This window comes from Rattus norvegicus, chromosome 3 (assembly GCF_036323735.1).
Source record: "Rattus norvegicus strain BN/NHsdMcwi chromosome 3, GRCr8, whole genome shotgun sequence".
Classification (NCBI taxonomy): Eukaryota; Metazoa; Chordata; class Mammalia; order Rodentia; family Muridae; genus Rattus; species Rattus norvegicus.
In genome coordinates, this window is record NC_086021.1 from 26,734,003 (window position 1) to 26,756,611 (window position 22,609).

General features: G+C 38.5%; 1 pseudogene; it reads right to left on the reverse strand.

Annotated features, from left to right (window-relative positions):
• Positions 1-21,328: 21,328 nt before the first annotated feature.
• Gapdh-ps99 (Glyceraldehyde-3-phosphate dehydrogenase, pseudogene 99) lies at positions 21,329-22,396 on the reverse strand (annotated as a pseudogene).
• Between the last annotated feature and the right edge of the window lie 213 nt (positions 22,397-22,609).

Sequence of the window (22,609 nt, forward strand, 5' to 3'; positions counted from 1 at the left end):
GAGGGGGTGTTGTTTTTTGTCAAATGCTTTCTCTGCATCTAATGAAATGATCTTGTGGTTTCTTTCTTTGAGTTGTTTATATAGTGCATTATGTTGACAGATTTCCATATACTGAACCATCCCTGCATTATTAGGATGAAGCCTACTTGATCATGATGGATGATCCTTTTGATGTGCTCTTGGATTTGGTTTGTGAGAATTTTATTGAGTGTTTTTACATCGATATTCATAAGGAAAATTGGTCTGAAATTCTCTTTCTTTGTTGAGTCTTTGTGTGGTTTAGGAAACTGCATAATTGTGGCTTCATAGAAGGAATTGGATCGTGCTTAATCTGTTTCTCTTTTGTGAATTAGTTTTAGACAGTATTGGTATGAGATCTTCTATGAATGTCTGATAGAATTCTGCACTAAACCCATCTGTTCCTGGGCTCTTTTTGGTTGAGAGACTTTCAATAACTGCTTCTATTTCTTTAGGAATTATGTGATTGTTTACATGGTTTCTCTGATTCTGACTTAACTTTGGGAGCTTGTATTTGTCTAGAAAATTGTTCATTTCATTCAGATATTCCAGTTTTTTTTTTTTAATATAGACCCTTGTAGTAGAATGTGATGATTCTTTGATTTTCCTCAGATTCTGTTGTCATGTCTCCCTTTTCATTTCTGATTTTGTTAACTTGGATACATACATGCTCTGTGCTCTCTCGTTAGTCTGGCTAAGGGTTTATCTATATTGTGGATTTTCTCAAAGAATCACCTCCTGGTTTTCTTGATTCTTTGTATAGTCTTTTTATTTCCACTTGGTTGATTTCTACCCTGTTTGTTTATTTCCTGCCTTCTATTCCTTTTGTGTGAATATGCTTCTTTTTGCTCTAGAGCTTTTAGGGGTGCTGTCAGGATGCTAATGTAGGTGTTCTCTCCTATTTTTTATGGAGGTTCTCAGAGCTCTGAGTTTTCCTTTTAGCACTGCTTTCATTGTGTCCCTTAACTTTGATCATGTTGTGCCTTCATTTTCATTAAATTCTAAAAGGTCTCTAATTTCTTTCTTTATTTGCTCCTTTACCAAGTTAAAAGTGAGCAGAGTGTTGATCAACTTCCATGTATAGGTGGACTTTCTGTCATTTTTGTTATTGGAGACCAGCCTTAGTCTGTGATGATCTGATATAATACATGTGATTATTTCCATCTTCTTTTATCCATTGAGGCCTGTTTTATGACAGATTATATGGTCAATTTTGGAGAAAATTCTATGATGTCTGAAATGTTCTGGATGAAATGTTCTATAAATATCTGTTAAACCCATTTGATTCATAACTTCTCTTACTTTCTCTATGTCTCTGTTTAATTTCTGTTTTCATAATTTGTTCATTAATGAGTGGGGTGCTGAAATCTCCTACTATTATTGTGTGAGGTGCAATGTGTGATTTTAGCTTTAGTAACTTTTCTTTTACAAATGTGGGTGCCCTTGCATTTGGAGAATAGATATTTAGGATTGAGAGTTCATCTTGGTGGATTTTTCCTTTGATGAATACTAACTGTCCTTCCTTATCTTTTTTGATAACTTTTGGGTTAAATTTGATTTTATTCGATATTAGAATAGCTACTCCAGCTTGTTTCTTGGGACCTTTTGCTTGGAAAATTGTTTTCCAGCCTTTTACTTTGATGTAGTGTCTGTCTTTGTCTCTGAAGTATGTTTCCTGTATGCAGCAAAATACTGGGTCTTCTTTCTGTATCCAGTCTGTTAGTTGATGTCTTTTTATTGGGGAATTGAGTCCATTGATGTTGAGTGATATTAAGGAATAGTGATTGTTATTTCATGTTATTTTGTTGTTAGAGGTGGAATCATGCTTGTGTGTCTTTCTTCTTTTGGTTTTATTGCAAACAGATTACTTTCTTGTTTTTCTAGGGTGTATTTATCCTCTTGTGTTGGAGGTTTTCATCTATTTTCCTTTGTAGGGCTGGATTTGTAAAAATCCATTGGGTAAATTTGGTTTTGTCATGGAATATCTTGGTTTCTCCATCTATGTTAATTGGGAGTTTTTCTGGATATAGTAGCTGGGGCTGGCATGAGTGTTCTCTTATTGTCTGTATGATAGCTGCCCAGGAACTTCTTGCTTTCATAATCTCTGGTGTGAAGTCTAGTACAATTCTTATAGGTCTGCCTTTTTATATTACTTTACTTCTTCTCTTACTGCTTTTCATGTTCTTTCTTTGTATTTTTGTGTTTGGTGTTTTGACTATTATGTGATGGGAGGAAATTTTTTTTTCTGGTCCAATCTATTTGGAGTTCTGTAGCTTCTTGTATATTTATGAACATCTCTTTCTTTAGGTTAGGGAAGTTTTCCTCTATAATTTTGTTGAAAATATTTACTGGACTTTTAAGTTGCGACTTTTCCCTCTCTTCTATACCTATTATCCTTAGGTTTGATCTTCTCATTGTATCCTGGATTTCCTGGATGTTTTGGCTTAGGAACATTTTATGTTTTACAATATCTTTGACAGTTGTGTCAATGTTTTCTATGGTATCTCTGCTCTTGAGATCCTGTCTTCTACCTCTTGTATTCTCTTGTTGATCTTGTGTCTATGTCTGCTAATCTGTTCCCTAAATTTTCTATCTCTAGCGTTGTCTCTCTTTGTGATTTCTTTATTGTTTCTATTTCTATTTTTAAATCCTGTATGGTTTTGTTCAATTCTTTCAACTTTTTGTTGTATTTTTTTGTACTTCTTTAAGGGATTTTTGTGTTTCATCTTTAAGGACTTCTACTTGTTTACTTGCATTGTCCTGTATTTCTTTAAGGGAGTTATTTATGTTCTTCTTAAACTCCTCTACCATCATCATAAGATGTGATTTTAAATTCAAATCTTACCTTTTTGGTGTATTTGGATATCCAGTATTTGCTCTGGTAGGAAAACTAGGCTCTGATGATGCCAAGTAGTCTTGGTTTCTATTGTTTAGGTTCCTGAGCTTGCCTTTTGCCATCAGGTTGTCTCTAGTGTTGGCTTGTCTTTCTGTCTCTGACAGTGGCTTGGCCCTCCTATAGGCCTGTGTGTCAGCATTCCTGTAGACCTGTTTTCTTTCAGCCAGATCTGGGAACAGATAGCTGATCCTGGGTTTTTGTGACCTGAAAACTCCAGATGGGTTTCTCAGCACAGAAGAGTTGGTCTTACCTTTACTAGGTGCTCCTGGCAACTGGCTTTCAGCTCTTGTCACAGGCAGAAACCCAAAGGATCCTGCCCCTGACTGCCCCTATGTACCTGTGCCCAGAGGGCAGAGAGGGCACTAGGCGATTTCCTCTTGGTTCAGGAATGTGGGCAGAAAGAAGTTGTCTCCTCTGAGTTCTCAGGATTGTCTGCACTTCTCTAGAGTCCAGCTCTTTCCCCCACAGGATTTGGACTTTCTTTTTTAGTTCAATCCATTTGGAGTTCTGTAGGCTTCTTGTATGTATATGGGAATTTCTTTCTTTAGGTTAAAGAAGTTTCTTCTATAGTTTTGTTGAAGCTATTTAAGGGCCCTTTATGTTGGGAGTCTCAGCTCTCTTCTATACCTATTATTCTTATGTTTGGTTTTCTCATTGTGTCCTGGATTTCTAATAGGTTTTGGGGTAGGAGCTTTTTTGCATTTTGCATTTTCTTTGACTATTATGTCAATGCTTTCTACTGCATCTTCAGTCCCTGAATTTCTCTCTTCTATCTCTTGTATTTTGTTGGTGATACTTGCTTCTATGATTTCTGATCTCTTTCCTAGGTTTTCCATCTCCAGGCTTGTCTCTCTTGGTGATTTTTTCATTGTTTTTATTTCAATTTTTAAATCCTGGATGGTTTTATTCAATTCCTTCAACTGTTTGGTTGTGTTTTCCTGTAATTCTTTTTTTTTCTTTTTTTTGGTTCTTTTTTTCGAAGCTGGGGACCGAACCCAGGGCCTTGCGCTTCTTAGGCAAGCACTCTACCGCTGAGCTAAATCCCCAACCCCTCCTGTAATTCTTTAAGAAACTTTTGTGTTTCCTTTTTATGGACTTTTACTAGTGTAACTGTGTTGCCCTTTATTTCTTTAAGGGAGTTATTTATGTCCTTCTTAAAGTACTCTATCATCATCAGTAGATGTGATTTTAAATCCAAATCTTGCTTTTCTGGTGTGTTTGGATATCCAGTATTTACTCTGGTAGGAAAACTGGGCTCTGTCGATGCCAAGTAGTCTTGGTTTCTATTGTTTAGGTTCCTGAGCTTGCCTCTCACCATCAGGTTGTCTCTGGTGTTAGCTTGTCCCTCCTGTAATCCTGTGTGTCCATACTCCTGTACATCTGTTTTCTTTCATCTGGATCTGGGTACAGAGAACTCTCAGACCAGGTGAGCTTAGGGTGCAGACAGAAACCAGAAGTGTCCTGTCCCAGACTGCTCCTGGGTTTGTGTGTCCTAAAGCCTCCAGGTGGATTGCTTGGAACAGAAGAGTTGGACTTACCTCTGCTCTCAGTTGTGGTGGCACTCCTGCTGACTGGTTTTCAGCTCTGGGCTCAGGCAATAATTGGAAGGGTCCTGCCCCTGATTGCTCCTAGGTTCCTGTGACCCCCAGAGCACAGAGTGTACTAGGCGGGTTCCTCTTGGGTCTGGAATGTGGGCTGAAGTAGTTGTCTCCTCTTTGCTCTCAGGATTGCCTGCATTTCTGAGAGTCCAACTCTCTCCCCCTTGGGATTTGGGTACAGAGACCTGTGTGACCAGATCATCCCATTTTGCTCTTCTTGTTTTCCTCAACCTTACAAAATTCTGTTAAGTATGGACAAAGAACTTCTATGAGTCTATCAGATTGGCCTATAGGCAAACTTGTAGGGCATTTTTTGGTTAAACCATTTATGTGGGAGTGTCCAGCCCTCTGTGGGCAGTTCTTCCCCATGGTAGGTGGCCATGAGTTTTATATAAGAAAACATGCTGAGCAAGCCATCGAGATCAAACCAGTAAGCACCTTTCCTTTATGGCTTCTTCTTTAGTTCTTGCTCTCAGGTTTCTGCTTCCTGTTCACCTGTTCATGTCCTGATTTCTACTCTTAGCATATCACAATTGTATGCTAAATTAAGCCCTTTCCTCTTCCTGTTGTTATTGGGTTTTTTTGTTTCTTTGTTTGTTTTTACTTCATAGTCATTATCACAGTAATAGAAAGTAAACCAAAACACAGAAATTAGTATTGGAACAGTAGGATATCTTGTGCAGTTCTGAGTATAATTGTAGAAATCTAAGCCAATCTTCCAATGGCCAGAGGTAAATGAGAGGAAGAAAATACTGAGAGAAATGTGGACAATATAGACCTGTCTTATAAAATTTCATATGGAAGTTTGAGATTCTCTCAAAGATGCTATCAGTGTCAGACATGATATTTTGTATTAAGATTCTGTGGTTCTTGGTTTGTTGGAGCTGAAGACTTGATTGTGATTAACAAGATGCAAGAACCACAAAAATGGAATCTTTGGTTTACTGAAATAGTGCAAGCTGATTATCCAGGGATGAGAAATCAGCTGATAATGAAGATACCATAGCCAGCGTGATGACACAGGCCTTTAATCTTGCCCCCACCAGCGGGGACCCAGTTATTTGTGGGAGTCGAGGGGGACCCATACCTGCGGGAGAACGGGTGAGAAAGAGGAGCGAGACCAAGCAGTGTCCTTGTCAAGGTCTGTTTATGGAGAGGAATGTACAGCATTTAAAGCTCTGAAGCAGGAATTGAAGCTTAGGGCAGGGGGAGTACTGGGAAATGCCCAAGGACATAAGGTGAATCATTAAATTTATTCATTTATTATATATAAGTACACTGTAGCTGTCTTCAGATACACCAGAAGAGGGCATCATATCTCTTTACAGATGGTTGTGAGCCACCATGTGGTTGCTGGGAATTGAACTCAGGACCTCTGGAAGAGCAGTCGGGGCTCTTAACCGCTGAGCCATCTCTCCAGCCTGAAGGTGAATCATTAAACTGCAAGATATCCTCCTTTGACAAAGAGGCAACAGTCTTCTGGGGACATGTTCTTTCTTTGAAAAGGTCAAGCCCTTCTCAGGAATCTGCTCAGGGCAGGGCATTAGCTTTGCCTAGTCCCGCAGTCCGGTCTTGGTCTCCAACATAATCTTAGCACATGGTAGCTAGAGGCAAGCAGAACTCTAAGTACTGTCAGGTCTACAAAGTGAGTTCTATCACAGACAGGGCCCCTTATATAGAATAACCTGTTTCATGGATTGGAGGGGGTAGGTAAGGTGAGAGAGATAAGATACCAGTATCTGTTGTGGAAGATTTTAAATATCAATTTGGGGTTGCTTACATTACCTTCAAGTATTCAGTTCCTGAATAAAAGACATAGACAACCTTCATATTTATAATAAGCCTTAATCAGTACTGCAATTGAACAATTATCTACCCTCTATGCTATTATGTCTATTTCCCTGACAATAACCCCACAATATAAGTTGCAAGGTTCTGTCTGGTTTCAAGACAGAATCTTGAAATCATGGCCATGAGGGTTGGCCAGCCCTCATGGCCATGATTTCAAGATTCTTACCTCATGGTATCTTCCCTCTACCTTATTCTCCTCTCTTTTTGGTCTCCCTAGACAACAATCTAGGAAACCCTAAATTATGTCTATGTCTCCTCTCCTCAGCTATTGGGTATTGGCACATTTATTTAACTGATAGTTTTAGATTACAGAGCAAGGTCACATTGTACATGTGGATTCTCTCATTCCCAGGAGCAACCAAGCCTTGTAGGGCTGCTGGTGGTGGTCATTATTTATCATTACAATACATGTTTAAAAAAAAATCAAGCCTCGACAAGCATCACTGACGTGAAAGCTTCTGGGAATATTTCTTCAAGATTTGCACATGTAAGATGCTGTCTAGAGGGTTCCAGGCAACAGAATTTAGTAATGTGCAGGAGTATCCCAGGTGATAGCAGTTTTGAAAGCTTTAAGGAGTCATGTAGAGCAGCTAAGACTTGGCATTTTTAAAAGAACTGTAGAAAATGTTTACTTTTCTCTCATTTCTGGTCTCTCTCTCTCTCTCTCTCTCTCTCTCTCTCTCTCTCTCTCTTTCTCTGTGTGTGTGTGTGTGTTTACCTGAATATGTTCCTCTAGCATACAGATCCTAAATTTGAGTCTCTCTGAGTCTCTCTTCTTCTCCCTCTCCCTCCCCACCTCTCTGTCTCTCTAATTACCTTTAATCTATTTTTACTGTCCAATTGCTATTCCCTTCTTGGTTTGCACTCCAACAGTTCCTCAGCCCATTCTACTTCCCCCATCTCCATCTCCAAGAAAATGTCCTCATACCTCCACCCAACCAGGCCTCCCTGCACCCTGGGGCCACAAGTCTCTCTAGGATTAAGTACATCTTTTCTCACTGAGGCCAGACCAGGCAGTCTTCTGCTGTATATGTGTCGAGGGCCTCATATTAGCTAGTATATGCTATCCAGTTGGAGGCTCAGTGTCTGAGAGGTCTCAGGGGCCCAGGTTGAGACTACTGGTCTTCTTATAAAGTCATTCTGCTCCTCAGCTCCTTCTTACCTTTCCCTAATTCAACCACAAGGGTCTCAGGATTATGTCATTGGCTGGGTTAAATATCTGCATTTAACTCTTTCAGTTGCTTGTTCGGCCTCTCAGAGCTAAGCTCCTGTCTGTGAACACACCATGGCATCAGTAATAGTGTCAGGCCTTGGAGTTTCCCTTTGAGATGGATTCCAATTTGGGCCTGTCACTGGACATCCTTTACCCCAGGCTCTTCTCCATTTTTGTCCCTGCAGTTCTTCTAGGCAGAAACAATTTCTGAATCAGAATTTTGAGTGTGGGATGGCAACTACATCCCTCCACTTGATGCCTTGTCTTTCTACTGGAGGTCGAGTCTACAAGTTCCCTCTCGCTGCTGTTGGGCATTTAATCTAAGGTCCCTCTCTTTGAGTCTGAGAGTCTCTCTCCTCCTAGGTTTCTGGTACATTCTAGAGGGTCCCCCCCCTCCTGCTTCCAAAGTTGTGTATTTCCATTTATTCTGCTGGCTCTCAGAGCTTCACTCCTGTTCTCCTCACTCCCCCACCTCAATACCTAATCATATTCCCTTTTTTCCCTCACCTTCCCCTTTCCCACCCAGATCCCTCCCTCTGCCCCCACCATGATTACTTTCTTATCCCTCCCAAATGAAATTGAAACATCCTCACCTGGCCCTTCAGCTTGTTAACCTTCTAATGTTCTGTGGTGTTATTCTTTCAACTGTGTCTTTCATTCATAGTATACTTTCTTTTGATTTATTGAACTTACTACTAATGATTTTCATTCTGTTTTTAAATTATCTGATTTTTCATGTCTTCCATTTTAACATTTATGTTATCAATTTCCTCTCTCAAACTTTTTTCTTCATGATCTTAATTTTCATCTGTATTGATGTTCTCTACACTTTGGTGATTTGTTATGGTGTGGCTAACTTTTATCTCTACAGTCTGACTTTAATTCATTTGATATTTGTGTCATCTTGTAGATAGGGTGTTGATGCCCACACCAACACAGTACCGAGAACCCCCCCCCCCACACACACACACACGGCTGGCTTATTCTTAAGCAAGAAAAGGCAATTCCGTAGCTTTATTCACCAAATATATACCCCAAGTTGACTAGATGGAAAAATCTGGGAAGCACAATGGGAAACCCCAGCTTAACCCTTCAGAAACAAAAGACTGAATGCCCCAAATTTACTGGGGAGAAATCCAGGAAGACCAGCCTAAATCTCAAAAACAAAAGACTGGAAAAAAACAAAAGGCAGGAAGGAATTGACCGTCAACCAGGTGCGTCCAGGCCTGCTGTTCCTTTGTTAGGAACAAAAGGCTTCCACAAGCATCAGCAGGGCTTAGCAGGGGTCAAACCCTGCAAGGGACCCAGAAGGGTCTGACAAGGGGGGTGGTGAAACGCTGCAGGGGACCCAGGAGGCTCTGACAATAGGGTATTTGTGTCCTCTTTTGCTAATTTTAGAATAAATTTTGCTTTCTTCACCTTACAGTTTATTTATTTCCGTATTTCTGGGTTTAGTAGTTGAGGAATTATGGTCTTTTGTCAGAATAATGTTCCATTACATTTTACTATTTCTTGTCTTTCTTTTTGCATTTTTAATTAACACAGAATAATCAGTTTTTGTGTTTGTATGTGTGAAAAAGTGTATGTATGGGTGATATATTTTAATAGATATATCTAGTTTTGATGAATTGTTCCTCCTTGATGCACATATTTATCTCCTACATCTTTTTAGTAGTATCTCTATTGTATCAGTGTGCTCTTGGTATTTTCCTTTCTACTTTCATATTACATGAAACCTATTAACTTCTTCCATCCCCCTTTTTAAGGTCACATTTCCCCTATTTCCTGTCCTGTAACCATACTTACTGTCAGAGAAATACATAAATTAGAACCTAGAATCCTGATATGAGATGGAACATATAGTTGTATTTTATTGTTATTCTGCATATACAGTGCATTTTACGAATCAATGTTTCTTGTTACATTTGGCAATCTTATCTAAGGAACACAATTCTCCTATAATCTTACTCCGTGGAAGCAAATAAACTTTAAAAAGTTTTATTGATTCTTTGTGAGTTTATATCATCTACCCCAGTTCCACTAGTACCCTATCCCCTCATATTCAACCTTAATCCTTGCAGCATCCCCTTGAAAATAACACACACACACACATACGCACACACACGCACACATACATGTACAGAGAGAGAGGGGGGAGGGGAGGGGAGAGGGAGAGAGAGAGAGAGAGAGAGAGAGAGAGAGAGAGAGAGAGAGAGAATATTGTGGAACCTGTATTATGTCCCACAGTATATCCCTCTGTCCACATGTCATCACTTACAAATGTTCATTGCAGTCAATCATTGGTCTGGCTTTTGTGACACCAAGTGCTGCAGCCTGCAAATGGCTGAGACAGCTGTCCTGCTCTCACACCTCTGAACTGTCCCACTGATGCCTTTGCCAACAGGGTCAGCGTCACTGTGTTGCCCAAGCAAGGTGCAGTGCCTACTCTCCTGAGTACTGCAGGTAATGAGAGAGATGAATAGCTCAACCCCTCTCATGACCCCAAGGCCAGTTTTTCTGACTTCCTCAGGTGGCCAGGGGCAAGGGGGCTAAGGGCTTTGCCACCCTGCTCAACCAATGTCACAGCAGAGAAGTGGCAGGGCCACTCTTTCTCATTCACGCACTTGGATTAGATCACCGATGACCAACAAGGCCAGTTCAACTGTGCTGCTCAGGCAAGGTGCAGGGCCTATTCTCCTTAGTGTTGCAGCTAGGGAGTAGCAGAGCCAAGTCTCCTCCTCTCATGATCCCAAGGACAGCTCTCTCAACTGATATTTATTTTTCCTAATCTGGGTTACCTTGAAAGGTAGAAGTTTTAAGGTTGCCTCCCATCCTAGATAAAGGTTCAGAGTAGAAGAAAAAAACCGGTTAGGCCCTGGGATTGTATGTTCCAGGAAGCTTCTTCTAGGACCATAGAATGGGTAATTGCATCAGCCGGCTCAACAACTCTCTCCCAGGAACTAGCTGACCATAAAGTTAGATTAAAATCTTAGAGAATAATCTTGAGAAGCAGGAAGTTTCTCCCAGGAACTGATGGACCATAAAGTTAAACAATCTTGAGAAACAGGAAGCTCCTCCTTGTGATTTTTCACTGGTATTCTCGACATTTTCCAATGATGACTTCCCTACCGCCTTGGGTTGCAGTTTCTTCCTTTAAATTCCCCTTGTCTTAGCTACTGGTCGTCAAACTCCACTGCCCCTCCATGGGATATGAGTCTTGACCCCAGTGCACTGGTTCCTATCAATAAACCTCATGTGATTACAGCAAGGGTGGTCTTGTGTGAGTTCTTGGGGGGTTGCGTCATCACAAGACTTGAGTGAGGGTCTCCCCGCTCCAGGGGTCTTTCAACCTCACTGATATAATAGTTGGCCGTTTAACCATTCTTTAGCAAATTTTATTTTCCTTTAAGGCTGAATAAAATACTATTGTGAATATTTTTCTCATTTTCATTATTCATATATCAACTGATGGGCATCTAGGTTGATTTCTCTATCATTGTGAAAAGAACAATAAACAGGAATACAGAATTATCTCATTACTGACATTGGGATTTCTTTATGCTTATTAACTTGTTGTATCTAGTAGGGTCATTGTTGTCCATTTACAGGACAACTACCTTTTAACTCAAACCAAACAACAACAACACAACAAACATTTTTACCAAGGCATTTATAGCATAAACCTTAAATGCCAAATTTGGGAGTCAAAATAGGTGATTCTCTGATTTTGAGGTCAGCCTGGTCTACAGAGTGAGTTCAAGATAGCCAGTGTGAAACAGAGAAAAAAAAATCCTATTAATATATATGCACTTATCTATCCATCATCTAACTATGACTATATAAGTATATATCTATATCTCCTAGGAGGCTTTTACAGTAGTAAATGTGTTTCCATATGAACTTTTCAAAAGGATTTTAGTTATTAATTTCTCCCTCTATTCATACCTCTACACTGACCTCTCATTCCTCAATCCAGTTTAATCCTGCCTCCTCTATTAATCACTCTTATGCTTTCAAATATTGCTCCCTATCTCCTCTTCTTTGAACAACCCAACTTCACAATCCCTTACTAATTTTATTTATGTATATATGTATTTATTTATTCACTTTACATCATGACAGCAGTCCCATCTTCCCTCCTTTCTTCCCAATCCCTCCATTACATCTCTTTCCTCCCATCCCCACTACTTTTCTCTTCAGAGAAAATAGTACTAATCTGCTTTGGGACATCAAATCAAAACAGGACTAAGGCAACTGAGGTTTCCCACTGAAGCCAGATAAGGCATCTTGGCTTGAGAGAAAGGGATCCAAAGACAGGCAATGGTGTCAGAGACAGCCCTCACTCCAATTGTTAGGGGACACACATGAAGACCAAGCTGTATACCTGCTACATATGTGTAAGGGTCAAGCACAAGCATGCTCTTTGGTTGGTGATTCGGTCTTTGTGAGCCCAGGTTCATTGACTCTGTAAGTCTTTTTGTGATATTCTTGACTCCTCTGGCTCCCATAATCTACTCCCCCACCCCGCCACACACAGATACACACTCTCCCATAAAACTCCAAGAGCTCTGTCTAATATTTTGCTCTGGGTCTCTGCATCTGTTTCCATTGGCTGCTTGGTGAAGCCTCTCAGAAGACTTATGCTAGACTTATGTTTGTAAGGATAGCAGAATATCATTAATAGTGTCAGGGGTTAACTCTCACCAAGGGGATGGGACTCAATTTGGGCCAGTTATTGGTTGGCCATTCACTTAATTTCCCCTCCATTTTTATCCCTACACATCTTGTAGGCAGGACAAATATTGGGTTGAAGGTTTTGGGGGTGGGTTGGTGTCTGGCTCCCTTCACTAGAACTCCTGCTTGGCTATAGGACATCAGGCTCCATATCCTCTGCTGCTAGGGGTCATGCCTATAGACTATAGGGTATCTTCCCCACCCTAGCTCCTAGAGATAGCACATTCCCGTCATGGTGATTTCTGTTCTATTTCTTAATCCTTTCCCTTCCCTGTTCGCCCCACAGGGATTTCCATCCCTGCTCCCCTTCCCACTAAATTTCCCACCTACTTCCCTCCTTCCATCCACCTCTGATGTCTATTTTATTTTCCCCTCTGAATAAGATTCAAGTATTCTTCCTTTGGGTCTGTGGATTGTAGCATGGTTATCCTGTACTTTAAGGCTAATATCAACTTATAAGTGATTATATACCATGCATGTCTTTCTGGGTCTGAGTTATCTCACTCAGGATGATAATTTGCCTGCAAGTTTCATGATGTCTTGTTTTTCATTGCTGGGTAATGTTCCACTGTGTAATTATATCACATTTTCTTTATTCATTCCTCAGTTGAGGGACCTCTAAGTTCCTTGCAGTTTCTGGATATTACCTATAAAAGTGACATGTACATTGTTAAGCAAGCATCCTTGTGGTTTGGTAGAGCATATTTTGGGTATATGCCTAGGAGTGTTAGAGCTGGATCTTGAGGTAGAACTTTCCCAATTTCCTGAGAAATATATATTTCATATGTAGCTGACAATGAGGATTTTGTTTTGTTTTGTTTTGTTTTCTTTTAACTTTCTGTGGTCTGTCTTTTTTCCCTTTGAATAATGATGCCCTTTGATGTAGAAAAGTATTCAGTAATATGAGGTCTCGTTTACTAATTATTGGTCTAAATGACTGAAATACTGAAATTCTGTGCAGAAAGTCTCTTTCTGGATAAAAGATTTCAGGCATACTCACTAATTTTTTGTCTAATAGATGCAGAATATTTTTAAATCTTAAGGTTTTCGATCCATTAGGAATTGAGTTTTTTCAAAGTATGAGGAAAAAATCTCATTTCATTCTTCCAATTTGACTGGCACAATTTTTGAAGAGTCAATATTTTCTGCAACATGTACTACTAGGATATATTCAGAGATACTTAAATATTAGTCTACTGTGGATTCTCAGTCCTATTCTATTGATGAATGTGTCTGTTTTTCTGCAAATACCATATTTTTATTTCTATACCTTTGCGGTAAAATTTAAAATCTAGGATGATGATACCTCCAAGTAATTCTATTGTTAAAGATTGTTTTAGGGATCCTTGCTTGGTTCTTTTTACATATGAAATTTAAAGTTATATTTCTAATATGTGAGAAGAATCATGTTGAAATGTTGATGGGAATATGTTGAATCTGCAGATTTCTTCTATAAATAGCCACTTTCATAATACTAATCCTGTTAATCCATGAGCATGGAAGCCTTTGTAGTATCTTCTTCAATTTCCACTTTCATTATCTTAACATTTATTATATTTTCTACTTCCTTGGTTAGATTTACTGCAATGTATTTTATGAGTCAATTGTGAATAGTATTGTTTTTTTTTGTTTGTTTTTGATTTTCTTGATTTGAGTCTGTTATTTTTATTTACATGTAGAAAGGCTACTGAATTTTGTTTCATAAATTTATACACTTGTACTTTGCTTTTCTATTGAAATGAAACCATACTGAACACAAAATTACAGCTAAATATTTTTGATGGTCATGGACACAAAATTTCTCAAATAAATACTTGAAAACTGAATTTAAGAACATGTGAAAAAGACTATCCAATGTGATCAAGTTGTTTACCATATGCAAATGGTAAACATCCCTTTATGTAAAACTCCTAGAGAAACAAGAGATACAAGGAATATATCTGTGTTGTTATTTTTTTATCTACTGGTATGAATATCTCTTCTAGATTTGGAGACAAGATCTTCTCATAGAATATTCTATTGCTGAAGACTCAATTCTAATTTATGCTTGCTTTCTGTATCTTATTTTTTAGTTTCTATTGTTTTCCAGTATCTTTTCACTTCTTTTAGGATTTCTGAGTGGTTTCTTTTACATCCTTATTGGACAGAATATATGTACATATTTCTGAATATATTTACATATATACATATATATGTACATATATTCATTCTTCTTCTAAATCAGAACTCACAAAATAGCCTCTGTTTGTAAAAGTATTTTTCATTTTTTAAAGGTGTGATACTTTATATTGATTGTTAAATTGAAAGAATCTAGAGTCACATTGGAACTAAACATTTTAGCATACTGTGATTCTCTGGATTAGGTGAATTCAGATAGGTAGACCTACTCTAAATGCATGTAGAATACATGTGCTGGAGTCTTGGACTTAACAAAACCATATACCAGCTACCTCCCTTAAGCTGTAAATTAAAATTTTCCTGAACTTCCTTTTATCTAATCTTCCCATTTCTCTTCACAAAGGCCATTATTTCAGCCATTTTTGTGTATTCTATTTTATATCTATTTTTGCATTTAATATGTATATATAAAAGCCACATGTGTAGTCTATAAAAGAAGATAAAGACATGTAGTCTTGAATATCATATATATGCTATATATGATTTCTCTACATAGGAAAGTCTCATTTTTTTGTTTGTTGTTTATAAGAAACTGGCAAATTGAGGCTCCCAAGCTCTTTAGCTTATAGAAGATATATACAGAAAAATCTAACATAGCATTTGAAGCTTTATTTATCACTGTTGAGTTGATTTTCATTTTAAGTAGATTATAGTACATCCTCTGAATTCATGGGATTGTTGGGAGACTTTAGTATTTAGTTATACCATGACTAGATTATGAACGCTTCACATGAAGGAATTCTTTTTTGGTTGCTGTACTTTGATTCACAGAATGATATCATTATTCAAAGTCTTAAAATCAAATTAAAGAACCAATTATATTAGGCATTTTTCACACTTATAAAACAACAAACAATATCATTTTGATTAAACTGCTTCCAAGAAATAGTGATTACAGGAAATTCTGTATTTTCTTTATGTGTAATTTCTTTCCAAAGTGGTACAGAAAACTGATTAGCTTTTAATGAACCTCTCTTGCCTATAAAGCAATTCCCATAGATTTTCTACTTTATTAATTGTTCTAGAAAATTTACCAACAATGATTTATCTGTTTCATCTTGTAACAGGCTCTACAGTCAACTAATTGATTGCTGTATGAATTATGCATTTTAAACTAAATCAAGGAAGCATGAAAGATATAACCAAGCTCACTTTCAAATAAAGGAAGGTATATTAACCAAAAGCCTTTGTAAAGGTAAGCTTTAAGGCTTTAATTTTTAGGGTTTTCACTATATATTGAGTAGAGAATGATAAGAAAATTCTGAAGAAAATCTTTAATTCATGAAAAAGGCAGGCACCCAAAGCTCAGTGCTCTGCAGCCAGACAAAACCTGTAATTTAATTAATTTTGTAAAGTGAAGAAAAGTACAAGAAATGATATACAGATGGTTTTTTTCTGGTTCAAAATATTCTAAGTACTATTGAATTAACCTATAGTTATTAACATTAAACAATTGTGGTTCCACAAATAAGCAGTTTAAGATGACAGTTTTTTAGAAGTTATACTTCGTTATCATTTATTAATGCTAAGGCAAGGACATGATTTATATACTCTACAAGATGCATAAAACAGAGTATATTGGAAATTTTCTGATGAAAAAAATCAAGTTGAAGTACTGAAAAGATGTTAGCATTTGATGCATACAGTCTTTAATTTAATTATTTAAGCATCTACTGGATTTCCTTTTTTATTCTTTAATCTTTTTTTCTTTACAGGACAGTTGTTACCCTACTCCCAGTCCACCCTCTGACTGTTCCTCCTACCATTCCCCCAACCCCTGCTCCCCTCCCTTTCACCTTTCCCCTCCTCCTCCCTCCCCTTACTCCAAGAGGATGTGCCTATCCCCACACCCACACCACCAGACCTCCCAAGGGTTAGGTGCATTTTTTTCTCATGGAGGCCAGGGCAGGCAGTTCTCTGCTGTATATGTGTTGGGGGCCTCATATCAGCTAGTATATGCTGCCTAGTTGGTGGCACAGTGTTTGAGAAATCTCAGAGGTCCAGGTTAGCTAAGAATGCTGGTCTTCCTATGGGGTCACCCTCCTCCTCAGCTTCTTCCAGTTTTTCCCCTAATTCAACCACAGTGGTCCCCAGCTTGTATCCATTGGTTGGGTGTAAGGATCTCTATTTGTCTCAATCAACTGCTTGTTGGATCTCTTGAGGTCAGCCATGCTAGGCTTCTGTCTGGAAGGACACCATAGCATCGGTAATATTATCAGGCCTTGAAGCCTCCATTTGAGATGGATCCCAATTTGGGCTTGTCACTGAACCACCTTTCCCTCAGCCTTTTCTCCATTTTTGCCCTGAAGTTCTTTTAGGCAGGAACAATTCTGGGTCAGAGTTTTTGATTGTGGGATGGCAACCGTATCCCTCTACTTGATGCCCTGTCTTTTTACTGGAGATGAACTCTACAAGTTCCCTCTCCACATTGTTAGGCATTTCATTTATGTGTCCTTTTGTGTCCTGTGAGTCTTTCCCCTCCCAAGTCTCGGGTACATTCCAGAAGGTACCCATACCTCCCATCTCCCAAGGTTGCATGTTTCCATTCGTTCTGCTGACCCTCAGGGGTTCATTCCTTTCCCCCTCACCCCCCCCCCACTACAAATACCTGATCATATTCTGCTTTTCCCCTTCCTTTCCCGTCTCCCACCCAGGTTTCTCCCTCCCTCTTCTATGGTAGGATTTCTCTAATTTCTTTACCAGGGCACTTAATGCTGTGAATTTTCCTCATAGAATTGCTTTCATTGTGATCTATAAGCTTGAGTATGCTACGTCATTATTTTCACTGAATTCCAGGAAGTCTTTAATTTCTTTCTTTCTTTCTTCTCTGACCAAGTAATCATTGAGTAGAAAGTTCAGATTCCATGGGTATGTGAGTTTTCTGTTATTTTATTTTTATTGAAGTCTAGCCTTAGTCCAGGGTGCTCTGATAGGATGTATGGGATTATTTCAATCTTCTTGGATCTGTTGAGGGTTGTTTTGTGATCGATAATATGGTCAGTATTCGAAAAGGTACCGTGAGGTGCTGAAAAGAAATTATATTCTTTTGATTTAGGGTGAAATGTTCTGTAGATGTCTGCTAAATGCATTTGGTTCATAACCTCTATTAGTTTCACTGTGTCTCTGTTTTAGTTTCTGTTTAGTCCATTGATGTTGAGAGATATTAAAGTCAGATGATTCATAGTTTCTGTTGTTTGTTATTGTATATGGCATTATGTGTATGTGATGCTCTCCTTTTGAGATGATTAATATCTTATTTTTTCCTTGTTGTAGGTACCCTCTTACAGAGGGTCTTCCTTCCAGAATCCTCTGTAGGGTTGGGTTGGTAGATAGAAATTGTTTAAATTGGGTGTTGTTATGGAAAATTTGATTTCTCCATCTATGTTTATTGAGAGTTTTGCTGAGTATAGTAGCCTGGGCTAGCATTTGTTCTCTTAGTGTCTGCTTGATCTCTGTCCAGGATCTTCTGGCTTTTAGGGTGCCTGTTGAGAAGTCTGTTGTAAATCTGATTAGTTTGCCTTCATATGTAACTTGGCCATTTTTCCTTACAGCTTTTAATATTCTTTATTTATTCTCAGCATTTAGTGTTTTGGTTGTGTGATGAGAGCATTTTTGCTTTTGTTTTTTTCTGGTCCAATCTATTTTGTGTTATATAGGCTTCTTGTACATTTATGGCTATCTTTTTAAGTTGGGAAGTTTTCTTCTGTGATTGCATTGAAGTTGTTTTCAGATCATTTGAACTGGGAATCTCCATTCTTCTCTATTTCTGTTGTTCTTAGAGTTTGTATTTTCACTGTGTCATGGATTTCTTGGATGGTTTGTGTTATAGGTTTTTTTTTTATGTTTTGAATTGAATTTTCCATGACACTAGTATGAATATCATCTAAGGTATTTTCTGTATCTGAGATTTTCTCTTTTATCTCCTGTATTCTTATGGTGATGCTTAAGTCTGTAATTCTTTTTTTTTTTTAATTTTTTCCTGTCTCTCTGTCTCTATCTCCTCTTTATTTTATTTTATTTTAATTTATTTTATTTTATTTTATTTTATTTTATTTGTGTATATAAGTACACTGTTGCTATCTTCAGACACACCAGGAGAGGTCATCAGATCCCATTACAGATGGTTGTGAGCCACCATGTGGTTTCTGGGAATCAAACTCAGGACCTCTGAAAGAGCAGTCGGTGCTCTTAACCCCTGAGCTATCTCTCCAGCCCAAGTTTGTAATTCTTGACCTCTTGATTCTTTACTGGGTTTTCCATTTCAAAAGTTGCATCCATTTGTGTTTTCTTTATTGTTTCTACTTCCACTTTTATGTCTTAGACTGCTTTGTTCAATTTTTTTCACCTATTTGATTGTATTTTCCTTTATTTCCTTAAGGGATTTGTTTCCTTTCTTCTACCTAACTTGGACCTAGGCTTTAATGTGAAAACATGTTTTCAACACTGTTTACATAGTAAACTGCAAATGAACCTAGGACTATATGAATAAGCCAAAGAACATTTTCCTTATTTCCCTCTTATTTTGCACTCTCCTTTAACCTCAACTCCTCCCAAACCTGATCCTCCCAGTCTTATCTCCACCAGTCCCCAGTCCACCCACAAAATGTATTCTATTTTCATTCCTAGGGAGATCCTTCTCTTTACATACCCTCAGTATGTCTCATATTGAACCTTGGTTACTACTTATTTAATAGCTGATATTCACTTAGAAGTGAATACATTCCATAGTTAACTTTCTGGAACTCGGCTTCCTTATTCTACTTGATTACAAATTTCATGATGTCACTTTTAAATAACTAAGTAAACCTTGATTATATAAATGTGCCAAATTTTCTTTGTCCATTCATCTGTTGAGGGACATCTAGGAATTTTTCAGTGTCTGGACATTATGACTAAATATTCTATGAATATGATTAAGCAACTGTCCTTATAGGAGGATTGAGCATCTTTTGGGTATATGCCCAAGAGTGGTATAACTGGATCTTGATGTAGACAGATTCACAGCTTTCTGATGACTGCCATATTGATTTCTACAGTGTCTGTACAAGTTTGTACACACACCAGCAATGGAGGAGTGTTTCCTTTGCTCTACATCCATACTAGCATGAACAGTCCTTGTGTTATTGATCCAAAGATCAAAACATTCTGACAAGTATGAGGAGGAATCTCAATGTAAACTTGATGACTATTTCCCAAATGATTGAAGATGGTGAACATTTTTTTCTTTTTTTTTATTACTTCTCTTTTTTTAAAGTCCAGCCATTGCCACCCTCTTGTTCCCCTCCCACAATTCCTTGTCACACCTCTCCTCCTGTTTCTGTTTTCTAGGGTTTATAGTTCATTTTAAATTGCTTATCTGATCCTGGTTTAAGTGTGATATTTATATGTATCAAAAAAGTCATCTATTTCTTTTTGATTTTTAAATATGATAGACGAGAGGTTTTTGTTTTTTGTTTAAAAAAAAGTCCTTATAATTCTGTTAATTTCCATGGTGTCTGTTATTATGCCTTCCTTTTCATTTCTGATTTTGTTAATTGAGATAGTTTCTCTGTCTTTTCGTTAATTTGGATGAGGATCTGTCTATCTTATGTTTTATTTTATTTTTGTTTATGTTTTTTTAAGGAACCAACTATGTTTCATTGATTTTTTATTGTTTTTTTCTTTCTATTTTATTGATTTCAGTCTTAGTTTTATTATTTGCTGCCCTCTATTCCCTGTGGATGTCAGCTTTTCTTTTTTGCTCTAGAGATTTCAGGTGTCCTATTAAGTTGCTAGTTTGAGATTCGTGTAGCCATTGGTATTTCAGCAGAATACTCTGTACGTATGTTAAATCCATTTTATACATGATATAATTTAATTTTGACATTTTTCTGATTATTTTTTAACCAGGTAAAGTGAGTGTTTATTGGGACATTAAATCAAATTTATCAATCAGCTAATATTAGTCTGCATATTTATATGTTTAGTTCCAGTTACATGATTTTTATTCAATTTTGTGTATCACATTTTGGTGCAACTATGTTTGAATTTTTATTAGTTCTTACTTAATTGATAGCTTGATTAGAGTGAATCATCCTCCTTAATCTCTTTTTAATAGTTTGAACTCTTATTTTGTCCGATTTTTATTATAGCTATGCCAGCTTGCTGTTTGGTTTAATTTGAATGGAACAATTTTTTCATCTCTCTTATCTACCTTTCTATTACTGTGAAGAGACACCATCCCCATTAAAGCAACTTATAAATTAAAGAGTTTATTAGAGCTCCATAGCGTGATTCCATGCAGGGAGTATATCAGCAGGCAGTCATGCTGCTAGAGCGGTAACTGAACAATTTCTTCTGATACCGAACACAAGGAAAGGAAAGCTAAGAGTGGCATGGCTTTTGAAATCTTAAGACCTGTCCCCAGTGGTATATCTCCTCTAACAAAGCCATACCTCTTAATCTTTTCCAAACAATTCTACCGAGGTGTAAGCATTCAAATATGTGAACCTGTTGGGACTACAATTAGTCATCCATGATACCATTCTTTCACTTTAACATGATGTCTATTTTTAAAGTTGAGTTTCTCATAAAGAACAGAAAGATGATTTTTTTTCTTTCCTTTTGATATATTCAGCTAGCTTCTGTCTTTTGGTGGGGGTGGGGGGAGATGCAGCGAACTTTATAGATGGTATTCAAGAGAGAAGGGAGGGCTCCCTAGGCAACCTCCTGTTATTATGGGGGTCTGGGATGGGGGCTCAGTGTTGGGGGCTGAGTTGAGATGGGGACTCCTCAGCAACTGAGGGCCTCTCTCTGACTCTCAATATCCTTGCTGGGCTGTGGTAGGTGGTCCAGGGTTTCTTACTCCTTGGAGGCCATGTGGACCATGAGGTCCACCACACTGTTGCTGTAGCCATATTCATTGTTATACTAGGAAATGAACTTTACAAAGTTGTCATTGAGAGCAGTGCCAGCACCAGCATCAAAGGTGGAAGAGTGGGAGTTGCTGTTGAAGTTGCAGGAGACAATCTGGTCCTCAGTGTAGCACAAGATGCCCTTTAGTGGGCCCTCGGGTGCCTGCTTCACCACCATCTTGATGTCATCATACTTGGCAGGTTTCTCCAGGCAGCATGTCAGATCCACAATGGATGCATTGGGGGTAGGAACACAGAAGGCCATGCCAGTGAACTTCCCATTCAGCTCTGTGATGACCTTGCTCACAGCCTTGGTAGCACCAGTGGATGCAGGGATGATGTTCTGGGCTGCCCCATGGCCATCACATCACAGCTTTCCAGAGGGGCCATCCACAGTCTTCTGAGTGGCAGTGATGGCATGGACTGATGTCATGAGCCCTTACACAATGTCAAAGCTGTCATGGATGACCTTGGCCAAAGGGGCTAAGCAGTTGGTAGTACAGGATGTATTGCTGACAATCTTGAGGTAGTTGTCATATTTCTCGTGGTTCACACCCAACACAAACATGGGAGCAACGACCGAAGGGGCGGAGATGATGACCCTTTTGGTCCCACCCTTCAAGTGAGCCCCAGCCTTCCCCATGGTGGTGAAGACACCAGTAGACTCCATGACATACTCAGGACCAGTGTCACCCCATTTGATATTAGCAGGATCAATGTCCTGGAAGATGGCAATGGGCTTCCCGTTGATGACAAGCTTCCCATTCTCAGCCTTGACTATACAGTTGAACTTGCCATGGGTAGAGTCATACTGGAACATGTAGACCATGTAGTTGAGGTCAATGAAGGGGTTGTTGATGGCAGCAATGTCCACTTTGCCAGATGCAGAGCAGAAGACAGCCCTGGTAACCAGACGCCCAATACGGCTAAATCTGTTCACACCGACCTTCACCATCTTGTCTATGGGAGGAGGCTGGCACTGCAAGAGATGTGGCTGTCTCTGGAACAGGGAGGAGCAGAGAACCAGCTTCTGTCTTTGTAATGAAGAATTGAGGTCATTACTGTTAAAGTTTTTATTGAAATGTTCATTTTGATTGTCATTTTGTTTGTGTGCTAGTAGTACATTGTGTTTTATTAATTATTGCTTCATTTATTTTCTGTCTAGAGTATCTTGGGTGTCCTTTTTCTTCTGTTCAGTTAAAGCTGATGATTCCAACCTGATGCTTAG